Source organism: Pinus tabuliformis, chromosome 5_2 (genome assembly GCF_031772625.1).
Source record: "Pinus tabuliformis cultivar Carrire ecotype Pingquan chromosome 5_2, CPIR1, whole genome shotgun sequence".
NCBI classification, from domain to species: domain Eukaryota; kingdom Viridiplantae; phylum Streptophyta; class Pinopsida; order Pinales; family Pinaceae; genus Pinus; species Pinus tabuliformis.
The window spans coordinates 691,037,438-691,050,993 of NC_142306.1; the positions used below are offsets into that span (position 1 = coordinate 691,037,438).

General features: G+C 35.3%; 1 pseudogene; it reads left to right on the forward strand.

Moving 5' to 3' along the window:
• The first annotated feature begins 1,593 nt into the window (after positions 1 to 1,593).
• On the forward strand, positions 1,594 to 10,451 carry LOC149160996 (acyl-coenzyme A oxidase 4, peroxisomal-like; annotated as a pseudogene).
• Positions 10,452 to 13,556: the final 3,105 nt, after the last annotated feature.

Below are 13,556 nucleotides of genomic sequence, written 5' to 3' on the forward strand. Positions count from 1 at the left end.
AATTTATAGGAGGATGAAGGAGGTTATGTCATAAATGGGGGAATTGAATGGCCTTCCATACTTAATATTAGTTCTATGGAGGAAGGGATGAGAGGATAGGATGCATCTTAACTCATTCCTCATCCATTTTCGAGCTCATAGGAGTTCATAAGTGAGGGAAACTTCTAGATGACTCCAAGAGATAAGAATATTCCCCAAACCCTATGTGAATTTTGCTCAATGTTGCCCAGCGCAGGTGAAAGAGGGCCTAGGTGCTCTGCAGAGCACCTTGGCATGGACTCAACTACTCTGCAACGCACCCTTACATGGGCCTACCAGCACTAGTCGCTTTAGAGGTCATTTCAGGATGTCTTCAAGTCATGAAACTGCCTGAGAAGGAGGCATTCAAAAGGGTGAATTGTTTATGGCATGTAGCAACTGAAATTAGGGTTTGATGAGCCCTAAAACACTGATATGGATGATGGGAGTGATGTGCCCAAATGGATCTGTAACACTGTGTTCACCAACATTTCTCCCATGATCTGTATAGATTCCTGTAAGTTTCTCCAACCCATTTTCTTCCCTCCTTTTATTTTGTGTGAATACTCATGGGGATTTTCCTGATGCATCCCCAGTTGCTCTGCAATCTCAACTTGTCCCTAACCCTGCTTGGCTTGATACTGTTGGAAAGTCTCTTTACAATATTTTTTGGTCTTCTGGAATAAATCTTTCATCTAAATGTCTCCATTCATTCAACAGTTTCTTCAAAACTTCTTCTTCCATGCTAAGTTCCTCTCCCTTGCTTGGGTCGATTTCCATTGTAGTGGTTTCCATCCCCTCCCTTTCTTCCTTATCCTCTTTATCTACCAAATCTCTTTGAGCTTTCCTCTTGGGTGTTGGTTTGCCTTGACTCAAACTGCTCTCCTTTCCTTTATCCTGATAATCCATGAGTTGGATCTCTCTTTCTTCATCTTCTTCTACATGTAATGCTTCAAAGCTATTCGTACCGCTCGGTTGAGTTTGGTATTCTTTTTTCCCTGTGTTGTGGGTTTCCTTTGGTTGCCTCCTCTTGTTTTTCACTTCTTGGAACCCTTCCTTGTCTTCTTGAGGTTTCCTCTGTTGCTTGAGCGTATTCTCCCCCTCCTCCATGTTCAGTGGACAGTCCTTAAATAGGTGGCCATATTCATGGCACCTTCGGCATCTGAACGAGATGTGTTCATAGTCTAAGGTTTGTTGCCAAACCTCTTCATGGTATTCTAACTCCACTGAGTCAGGTATGGGTTCAACTATGTTCATGTACACACAGATTCTCGCATAAGATGTGTATCTACCTCTTTTTTTCGTTTCTACTATTTTGACAAATTTACCTATCGTATTTCCAATACCCTCTAGTATTTTTGGGTCCCAGAAGTCCATTGGGAGGCCGAATAATCTTATGCATACCGGGGCTGCCAGAAATTTTTCCTTGTCTGGGTCATAACATTCTTCCCAATATCTCATAAACAAGCCACCATTATAATGGAAGTAAGGGCCATTTTCAAATATTCTTTCTTTATCTTGTTGGTTTGAGAATATTACTGTGAAGAAGCCTCTAGCTCCCAACTTGAGCTCGATATGGCCTTTGGGTTGCCATTTTTGTTGTATCCACTTGGTAAGGTCTTTCTCCATCGGCCATACTCCTATAATCTTGCAGATAAACGCGTGGTCGTTCATGTAACCTCTCGATCTCTCCAATTTGTTCATCTGAATGATGAATCTCAGTTTCTCTGCTGCACATGGCAGACATTTTCCTCTGTTGCCTACCTGCCATCACGCCCCGAGGAAAGGTCCAGTTGTTTTGTTTGTCTCTTGCGCTTGCTTCTAATTACCGGTGTTCTGGTGGGAATCCCCTACCGCCGCGTCCCAGTAGGAGGGGGTCTCTCCCCCCCATCTTCCTCTATCATCCCAACCTGATAAGCAGCCTTCTGGTATGCAGATTTGCAGAAACTGTTAGAGGGTTAGGTCACGGTTGTGCTTAGTTCATGCCTATCGCGGTTCCATTAGGATTCAGGGAAACTAAAAAATAAAGGTTCTACATTAAAGAACAACAACAAAAAAACTAAAAATTTTAAATAATTATCTATATCTAATTCATCCTAGTGATGTCTAGTTAAGTTATGCAAAGTAGTCTTCAAGTCCACCATAACCATGGAGGAATCACAACCTGTGGATGTCTTTCTTACCAAAGAATGTAGTCAAAATGAAAGTGATGCACCCTATGCAAAGCCACAACTCGATGGAGATAATTAGTGGCCCATTCAGCAATTTAGAAATCCATACAGACCATTGCATGGATCAAGACGATAAATATATAGTGCCCGAATAGCTATAAAATATTGTGTGGTGGAAAAACCCTTGGCACATGCAACACCTTCCCATAAAGCTCTAATGCATTAGAACTCGACCAACTCTATGGTGCTACACATATAGTAGTGTAACTCTTCCAAACTAAGCTAGGATATTGGGATCATTACCTTTAACATAATTTGGTACACCTAAACTCCATATTGCGCAATAAAATGTAGCTATAAGTAGTCTTCAAGTTCTCCGATCATTTCATAGAAAGGTGGCTAACCCAGCGAAATAAATATAAAATAGAATCCTAATTAAGGTACTTTCATTTTACTCTAATAACAGAAAACAAGAATGTACTTTCCTTTCACACTGATAATTAGAGTTAGCACTTTCCTTTCTTAGTTCCCTAGTGTAAACCAACTAATTTTCAATAATAGTGATAATATCTCATAAAACGTAATTGTAAACCAACTAATTTTCAATAAGAGTGATAATCTCTCATAAAAAGTAATTGTAGACCATAAATAGGTTTGGAAAAAAATCATTAGGGTAAATTTTACATAGGTTATATGATAAGAAGTCACAATTTTCACCCCAAAACCCTTTGGGCCTCAACCAAATTAAATATTAATATCAAATATTTCTCAAATAAATCATTATTTAGCTTTCACAAAGTCATAAGAAAATAATGTATCCCCATTGAGTTGGAGTTATTCATTAAAATATGATTCCCCAATTTAAGAAAGATTCTTCGGCGAAAATCACATGGAATATCATTTGTCAACGCGTTTCGAACCAGCCAGTGTGGTTCATCGTCCTGACGATGAACCACACTGGCTGGTTCGAAACGCGTTGACAAATGATATTCCATGTGATTTTCGCCGAAGAATCTTTCTTAACTTGATATGGATCACAGAAGCCTGAACTCTATTAATGATTCCCCAATGTTATTAGTATTCATTTCTCTATTCCTAATGTTTGAATTAAATAATAGTGGATCCTAAAAATAACATTGTTGTAACTTAGTGCCTTATCGAATGACAATGTTTAGTTCCATATAATCCACATGCATCATAAACAAAGAAACAAACACTTTACATTTCCATTGATTGCTTCGATGGGCGTTTTTATTGTGAGGTTCTTCTCACCGACATTGTATAGATTCGTCGTCCGACATTGTACAGATTTGGATGACGTGTTCCTCCTAGGCCAAGGAGCGTTAGGAAAGAATAATTGCTAGGGTTATGTATTTCCTTCATCATTGTTGTGTACATGCACCAGTAGGGTTAGGTATTTCCTTCCTCATTTCTTTTTACACGCACCCACACCTGAAATTATCGTGCTTTTTTTTTCTAAAATCTAGCATTACGGGTACTTCCGAGTTTTCCTTTACTGAGCTTCGTTGGAGTCCTCTTCATTTCCAATAAACTCTCGCCTTCTTCAGTACATTGGGTCACGCCAAGGGGGCCATAAGAACGAGCTACATGCACAAAATTACTCGGTACAAGTTGGAGTTGCGTGCATTATTTCGGTGCTCTAGGTGGAAAGAGATATGTTCTGTAATAAATAAGATTATTGCCTCCTCCTTTGCATCAACCACCACGTGGCTATGGAACGGAAGCCTTCAATACTGCTAGGCAGGTTGTTTTTTCTCTCAGGGGTGGCCATTAATGGATTTGTTGTCAATGTGGCTATGCTCATCATCGGTCACATATTTCTCAGCATCAACATTAGTTTCAACAATCAAGAATATTTCTCAACATTGGCATTGGTTTCGATAATCAGGTTATTGAATTAAGGCTCTGAACTTTCTCTATTAATGCTCCCATATGAATCTAAGTCTAGACCATTTTTGCAGTCTGTTCCAGCTTTTTTGTTGGAAATGGCACCTCCAAGGTTGGAAGGAGACTGAAAAATGTGCTTCCAGGTGTTCATTAACAATGGAATCTTAGTGGCGAGCCTCATAAACTACAACAACTAGAGACTCCACAATTGGGGATGACACCTCTCGCTAGCTCTGGAAGCTGTCCTGATAGCCGTAATGCCGATAGGATCATTCTGGTTACCCGACACGCCCAACAACTTGATCAAGAGAGGGCACCGAGGAAAGGCAAGAGCCAGGTTGGAGAATATTAGTGGGACACCCAAGATTCAAGAGGAGTTCGATAACCTGGTAAGGACTTTTCTGACACATTAATGTGCCATGTAATGTTTTTTTCGTTCTCACAGGCTATAATTGAGCCCAAATATGGTAGCGATGCAAGCTCTTTAAACACAACAACAACCAAGGTCTGTTGTCATTACACTATCATTCAAGTTCCTGTCATATGGATTTTCCCCTCAAATGATGTCTTGATTCTTTATTAATTATTGTTTCAAATAACAAAATTAGTGGCACAACTCATCCCATCCATTTTAGAAAATAAGGAAAATAAATTCTGATATCTCATCCATTAGTGATTCCATTTGTTGGGTAATAATCATAACATGTGGAAGGTGGTTGGAAGTTGGATGGTCAAAAAAGTTGGATAGGAAACAATACCTTTGCAGACATACTAGATGTTTTTTTCCAGGAATACAACCATAAATCAAATCATTGGGTAAGAGAAATAGCATCAAATATAAGTTGAATCAACTATAATAGGTATTATATCTTACTTATTTCATTTGTACTTGGGTATTATATCTTACTTATTTCATTTGTACTTTATATATCCATTTCTTTGGATAGTATTGTTTGATGAATAATCTTGACTACAAATTCAGCCTATGAAAACGAATGAAAAAAATGAAAGCATGCACATGAACTGCGTGAAGAAGTACCAAGATTCCTTTTAAAGAAGAGGATTCATATACAATTTTATTTTTTATGTCATATGCAATGAATTTTTTCCTGTATATCTAATTTCCATGGATTTTCCACAGGTTCATTGTGAGCAAAGGTACTTTTGGACTGAGAGTAACCAAAATAGAAAATAAAATTGCGTTGAGGTGTGTTCATTCTTTCGGTGCTCTAGGTGGAAAGAGATATGCGCTGTAAAAAAACAAGATTCTTGCCTCCTCCTTTGCATCAGCCACCACGAGGCTATCAGATAGAAGCCTTAATATTGCTAGGTAGGTTGTTTTTTTCTCTCAGGCCAACCATTAATGGCTCTGCTGTCAATGTGGCCATGCTCATCGTCGGTCGCATATTTCTCAGCATTGGCATTGGTTTCGACAATCAAGAATATTCCTCAACATTGGCATTGGTTTCAACAATCAAGTTAGTGAATTAAGGCAACTTTCTTTGTTAATGCTCCCATCTAAATCTAAGTCTAGACAATTTTTGCAGTATGTTCTGGTCTATTTTTTGGAAAAGGCACCTCTAAGGTTGCAATGAGCATTGAAAAATTTTCTTCCAGGTGTTCATAAACACTGGAATCTTAGCGGTGAGCCTCATAAACTACAATGCCCAAAGACTCCACAATTGGGGATGGAACCTCTCGCTATCTCTGGGAGCTGTACTGACAGCCGTAATGGTGACAATATCATTCTGGTTGACTGACACGCCTAAAAACTCAATCGAGAGAGGGCACCAAGAAAATGTGAGAGCCATGTTGGAGAAGATTTGGAGAAGATTAGCTAGATGCCCGAGGTTCAAGAGGAGTTCGACGACCTAGTAAGGACTTTTCTGAATCATCAATATGCCATGTAATGTTTTTTTCATTATCACAGGCTATGATTGAACCCAACTATGTCAGTGATGCAAGCTATTTGAACAGAACAACAACCAACGTCTTTTGCCATTACACTATCATTCAAGTTTCCTGTCATAGGATTTTCCCCTCGAATGTTGTCTTGATTCTTCATTAATTATCGTTTCAAAGGACAAAATTAGTGGCACAACTCATTCCATCCATTTTATAAAATAAGGAAAATAAATTCTAATATCTCATCCATTGGTGATGCCATTTGCTGGGTAATAATCATAACAGGTGGAAGGTGGTTGGAAGTTGGATGGCCAAAAATGTTGGATAGGAAACAATACCTTTGCAGACATACTAGATGTTTTTTCTAGGAATACAACCACAAATCAAATCATTGGGTAAGAGAAATAGTAGCAAAGATAAGTTGAATTGGCTATAATAGGTATTAGATCTTACTTATTTCATTTGTACCTTATGTATTTGTTTCTTTGAATAGTATTTCTTGATGAATAATCTTTACGAAAACAAATGACAAAAATGAAAGCATGCGAGATGAAATACATAAATAAGTACCAAGATTCCTTTTAAAGAAGAGGCTTCATATACAAAAATCATTTTTTGTCATATGTATTGAATTTTTTCCTGTATATCTCATTTCCATGGATTTTCCACAAGTTCATTGTGAGCAAAGGTACTCCTGCACTGAGGGTAACCAAAATAGAAAATAAAATTGCGTTGAGGTGTGTTCAAAATGGGGACATTCATTTGAAAGGAGCTTTTGTTGCTGACAAGGATGGATTTCCAGGCATCAATTCCTTTCAAGACACAAGCAAGGTATGTTTCTAATAGTTGGTTGGTAATATTTGGATCTTTGAAAATCATTAGGAAATATGCATAAAGGAAGGTGACATGTACCAATGCATTTTCTTTTGGTGGGTCCATTTGATATAATCACCCTATTGCACTTTTATAGATTTTATCTTCTCTTAGGTTAAACATCTATAATGTATGCTAATATTGTCCTTCAAATGACAGTTAAATAGTTGTCTGCAATTAGCAATAGTTTCATTTGTGTGCCTAGTTTAAAAACCACAGTGAGTTTATGCCTTTATCGTATTTCAGGTGCTTGTTGTATCACGTGTAATAGTTTCTTGGTAGCCCATTAGTATTACAATGGGTGTCTATGATGTGTCACAGGTGCAATATTGTTTTTTCTTGGACATTGACCTTGATTGCATTCCCTTAGTTCATTTTTGTGCAATTTAGTTGGGAATAAAGATATAAATTTGTTTTTCACTGTACAGGTATTTACAAGAAAGAAATCAGTTTGGAGTGTCAATAAATTCTTTCCAAATCAGCCAATAAAAACTTATTCGTATGTTGGGTAACATTCAAGCGATGAACTTAATGGGATGGCGACTGTGCAAGTTGTATGATGATGGGAAGATGACTCTAGGACATGCCAACTTAGCCAAGGCATGTGACTTAACTACAACAATAATTCTATCCAGGATTTGGCTATAATCATTTGTTTAAGGAGAGCACTTTTTGAGAGTTTGCATATATATGTTATGTTCTAAGGTTTTTATAGGACTAGAATACCTTGAAAGCAAGGGAGGTAGTGTCTTTGGGATGAGAATTACTTGGTGGCAATGGAATCTTTACCAAGTTTTTAGTGGCTAAGGTATGTACTGCCCCCCAGGATATGTACTGATGCCCGAAACCTTTAACACTAAAATGTAAGATATATTAACTAGTTTACAAGTATGGTTTTAACTTTTCCTTATAAAGTGTATATAGAGAAAGAGGATCAAAGGCTTGTATAATGTAGCATCTCACTACTTTTGGTGAAAAAGCATGTTATATTTAGTAGGACTAAAATGGTGGGAAGTTTTTCTAATTTCCTTTTCCCTTTTGGCATAGAACCCCAAAATACTGGATTAGCATTTTAAATTTCTATTGAAAGAAGACCCCCTTTATAATTTTTGATTTTCTCTTGGTTCTATACATGGTGATTCTTTTCCTATAGAGTGTGCATTTAATTAAATAGATTTGGAAATCAATCTGCAATGTGAAAATTTGCATGAACATTGCTTTTATGTACTTAAATGCATGTTTGGTATTTTTGCAGGAATTTTGTGATCTGGAACCTATATACTCATATGAACGAATATATGAAATAAATTTTGTGTTCACTAAGTGAGACGTTACTGGAACTTTGAAGCACTACTTGCACATAAACAATTAACTACAAAATTGTAGGTACAGTTCAACTACCATGGAAAACTTCATTATCAATATTTTTGGTTATCTAGATGTGTTACTGATAAGGCATAAATTTAGGGTTATAAATGTCAGAGTTGAAAAGGGAGTGTAGCCCTAGAAACTATAGTAGCAAATAATCACATACCAGCATTTGTACGATGTTTATGATTGAATGATGCCTAAATGAGAGACCTCCAAAATGGATAAAAATGGACTTGAGATAGACATAGAGAGCAAGAGTTCAAATACAAGCCCATATAAATTGGTTCAAAAAGAATTATCATGTGTGTTATTGATTGCTTTTAAAATATAAAGTTTGTGTTTTTACCTTAATACGTTTCATCTCCTCTCATGTACAGTAAATTTTTTTTCCTGCATGGCTTGAAGTAATATCCTAATTTGTGTAATATAGCAATATTTCAATATCTTATTTTAACTTGATAAGATATTTGTTCACGAAAATAAAGATCTTTCATGCGATCTCAAATTTCCTCTCCAATCAAATCTACAATTAATATGGGAGCCTTTTTGTGAACGAATTCACTCTCCCGTCTAGTTTTGCCAGTAGTAACTTTTATCTAGAATCGTTGAAGGTGTTCTCTATGTTTTTTGTTATGTATAAAATAATCATTATTAAAATATGTCAAAAGAGGTTTTAGACATTTATGAAATACATTTTTTTCCTACCAAACATTTACATACATAACATTTACATCAAAAAACATCTTTACCAAGTTGAAAGACAATGAGCATCTCTTTTCATTTACTAGATATATATCTTCTCTGTTTTTTTATTGTGTCAAGCATTTCTTATGGAAATCTGCATAAAGGAAGGTGACTTGTACCAATGCATTTTCTTTTGGTGGTTCCATTTGATATAATCACCCTACTTCACTTTTATATATTTTATCCCCTCTTAGGTTAAACATTTGTAATGTATGCTAATATTTTCCTTCAAATAACATTTAAATAGTTGTATGAAATTAACAATAGTTTCATTTTTGTGCTTGATTTAGGAACCACATCAAGTTTATGCCTTTATCGTATTTTAGGTGCTTGTTGTATCATGTGCTGGCAACCCATCGATATTGCAATGGGTGCCTATGATATGTGTCACAGGTGTAATATTGTTTTTCTTGGACATTGACCTTGATTTCATTCACTTAGTTCATTTTTGTGCATTTTATTTGGGAATGAAGCTCTACATTTGTTTTTCATTGTACAAGTATTTACAAGAAAGAAATCAGTTTGGAGTGTTAGTAAATTCTTTCCAAACCAACCTATAAAAATGTATTCATATGTTGGGTAACATTCAAGCGATGAACTTAATGGGATGGAAACTTTTCAACTTGTATGATGATGGGAAGATGACTCTAGGGCATGCCATGTTAGCCAAGGCATGTGACTTATCTGCAACAATAATTCTATCCAAGATTTGGCTATAATCATTTGTTTGAGAGAAATTTTTGAGAGTATGCATATATATGTTATGTTCTGAGATTTGTATAGGCCTAGAATACCTTGAAACAAAGGGAGGTAGTGTCTTTGGGACGAGAATTACTTGGTGGCAATGGAATCTTGACCGACTTTCTAGTGGCTAAGGTATGTACTGCCCCCCGGAATATGTACTTATGCCTGAAACCTTTAACACTGAAATGTAAGATATATTAAGTAGTTTACAAGTATAGTTTTAAATTTTCCTCAGAAAGTGTATATAGAGAAAGAGGATCAAAGGTTGGTATAATGTAGCATCTTGCTACTTTTGGTGAAAAATCATGTTATCTTTAGTAGGACTAAAATGGTGGGATTTTTTTCTAATTTCCTTTTCCCTTTTGGCATAGAACCTCAAAACACTGAATTAACGTTTTAAATTTCTATTGAAAGAAGAGCACCTTTAGAATTTCTGATTTTCTCCTGATTCTTTACGTGGTGATTCTTTTCCTCTAGAGTGTGCATTTAATTAGATAGATTTGGAAATCAATTTGCAATGTGAAAATTTGCATGAACATTTTTTTTATGTACTTAAATGCATGTTTGGCATTTTTGTAGGAATTTTGTGATTTGGAACCTATATACTCATACAAAGGAACATATGAAATAAATTCATTGGTCACTGGGTGAGAAGTTACTGGAACTACAAGTTTTAAAGCACTGTTTTCTTGTAAACAATTAACTACAAAGTTGTAGGTACAATTCATCTACCATGGAAAACTTCATTATCAGTATTGTTGGTTATCTAGACGCGTTACTGACAAGGCATAAATTTAGGGTTATAAATGTCAAAGTTGAAAAGGGAAATGCAGCCCTAGAAACTCTAGCAGCAAATAATTATGGACCAGCCTTTGTACGATGTTTATGATAGAACGATGCCTAAATAAGAGACCTCCAAAATGGATAAAAATGGAATTGAAATGGACATACAAAGCAAGAGTCCAAATGCAGGCCCATCTACCTTGGCTCAAAAAGCATTATCATGTGTGTTATTGATTGCTTTTCAAATATCAAGTTTATGTTTTTTCCTTAATCCTTTTCATCTCCTCTCATGTACAGTCATTTTACAAGTAATTTTTCTTGCATGGCTTGAAATAATATCATAATTTGTGCAATATAACAATATTTCAATATGTTATTTTAACTTGATCAAATATATGTTCACAGAAATAATGATATTTCATGTGATCTCAAATTTTCCCCTCCAATCAAATCTATAATTAATATGGGAGCCTTTTAATAATCAAGGAATCAGGAAAAAAATATGTGCTTAATCATGCTAATGGAGTCTACCATGTATATGTTGTTGGAAATTTGGATGTGGCTAAAACACATTGTTGTGGATGTAATGACAAACTATTCTGCTGCTTGCAATTCCATGCCATGGATACACCTCTTGTAGATTAAGAGTTGGTGAAGAGTAGGGACTTTATGAGTTCATGGATTGAGAAAAGAATAGTTATAGAAAATCTATGTGATAGGGTGCATGTCAACATTTCCATATATGTCTTCTTCCACTTTCATCTCGTTATTTCAACAAATTTAATTTCTTATTCTTTACTTGTTTGGTTCATTGTCTTCCTTGTTAGTTTTTGTCCATCTCTATCTCCTTGTTGCTTTTATGAGGATATCTGATTTCCCTAACAACTCACCAGATTTTGATAACAAAACCATGTTCCACACACATCCCTCTACTTTACCAATTCCTTTCCATTCCCCTCTTGATTCCTCACACCTTCCACATCCACATCTTTATTTATTGTAGTGCTACCTTTACATCACTCTACACTCATCTACACTTATATCAGTGTGTCTTTGCACCCTTTTGGTGCAAATGTTAGTGAATATAATGATTTCAAGATGAACCTATCGTGGTAACAAATATATTCATGATACATCTCTTAACACGTCTTATTATTATAATCTATAAAGTGAATATGAAACATAGTTCTTAAATGTTACATAACATCAAAATAATATTATTTTATATTTTTTTAACAATAAATGAATTGAAGTATTTTAAAGCTAGGTGATAAAAAAAGGCAAAGTACAAAATAAGTGTTATAATTTTCATTTTATATATGCAAATTTGTAGCCAAAATTTAATCGGTAAATTATTATGGATATTCAACTAGTACAATTCATCACAACAAATTTGGTAAAAATATCTGAAATTTATTCTACATAGGATAGTTAATTTTCTACTTAAATGAATCAAATAGCTGAAATGCGAGAAATGGATAATAGAAAGAAACAAACATGCACCATCCACAATAGGCACAAGTTTTACTTTGGGAAACCCTTACGAGAGAAAACTAAGCTAGAAAGTGAGGGTGCTCTACTCTCTTTTCTCTGGTATGAAAGTACAAAGGAAGAGGTACTTTATATGGGGTTATTTGAGGCTTGTGGCTTGTAATGCTACAACAAAATATTAACCCCCTTTGTTCTATTCTCTAATTTTCCACTTATAGTTACCCTACTCAACTATGGAACAAAATATAATAGCATAGAATGGAACCCCTGCCCCTGCCAATGGCTTAGTATTTAACAGAGGTCAATATCCAACTAGGGATAAGGTTTGATTCCCTCAACCCTGAACTAGAGTTACAATTTTAGACCTTGTAGGATTCTCCTAAAATTACAAATGTGGCTATCCCCATTTTCATGAGTAATGGGGGATTACATGGCATCCTCTCATACCACAGTGGTTAACATGGTATGTCAAATTGCAGTAGGTATAACTTTTGCATGTAAACCTCAGTTGTCATGAATCTTGCAACACTGGAAAGGTCTTTGAATCTATATCAATATATTAGCACCTTATGCTAAATTGACAAAATTTTGAGCCAAAATAAATGTCATTTGATGCTTCAAAATGGATCTAGAAGGTTTTAAACCCAAAATTTCTAAACCAATACTTGTTTTAAAATGACGTTAAAATCTTATTCCTCCAATTTTTTCCACTCTAAATTATTGAGATAGATGAAAATAATATAATGATTCAATATGGATAACCTTTATTCATTAATATGTTTATTATCATTTTAAAGCTACCCATCACAAACCTAGTCTCTATCAGCCTTTCCATTTCCCTTCTCACCCTTGGTAATCCATCTCTATATATTTTGTTAGAGAGATTTCTTCCCATATTTTAATAGCATGGCAAATTTTTTGTCATTATTTTCTACTTTCCCAAGTCAATCCAAAGTATCCCTTTTCATAAAATTATCAATGCTCCCCAAATTGATACATTAAAATTTCAATATGTTCACACATCTTTTGGACTTCTAATCTCTATAATCATGCCTCTTTTTAAGCCACATTTGGAAAACTCTTTGGGAACTACTATGTTTCCATTTTCACTATTCTACATTTGTCCACCCCTAAATAAACAACCAAAATTATATTGTTAATTTCACATCGTGTCATGTTCCTCACTCTTAGGTTAACAACAATAAACATTGGCACACTTATATTCATATCATCCAACATAAGTATGACTAAAGAATACATTCACCTATCAACCATTTCCCCTTTGAAATTTTTTGTGTCTCCCAAAATCTTGCTCCATATGGATTATTGGTCACCTTAACTCCAATATTTCCTTCCCATATGTTTTTGGGAAATAATAAGCTTCCACGTTTATATTTGTTTAGTTTAGATATACACCATCGAGTTCACATCACCTGATAATAGTTCTAGGACAAATACAAGGCTTTCCATTATTTCCATTTGTTGCCTTCTTTGTTTAAGGATGGCGATAAGGATCGACTTTATGTGAGAAGAAAAAACTTTAGATAA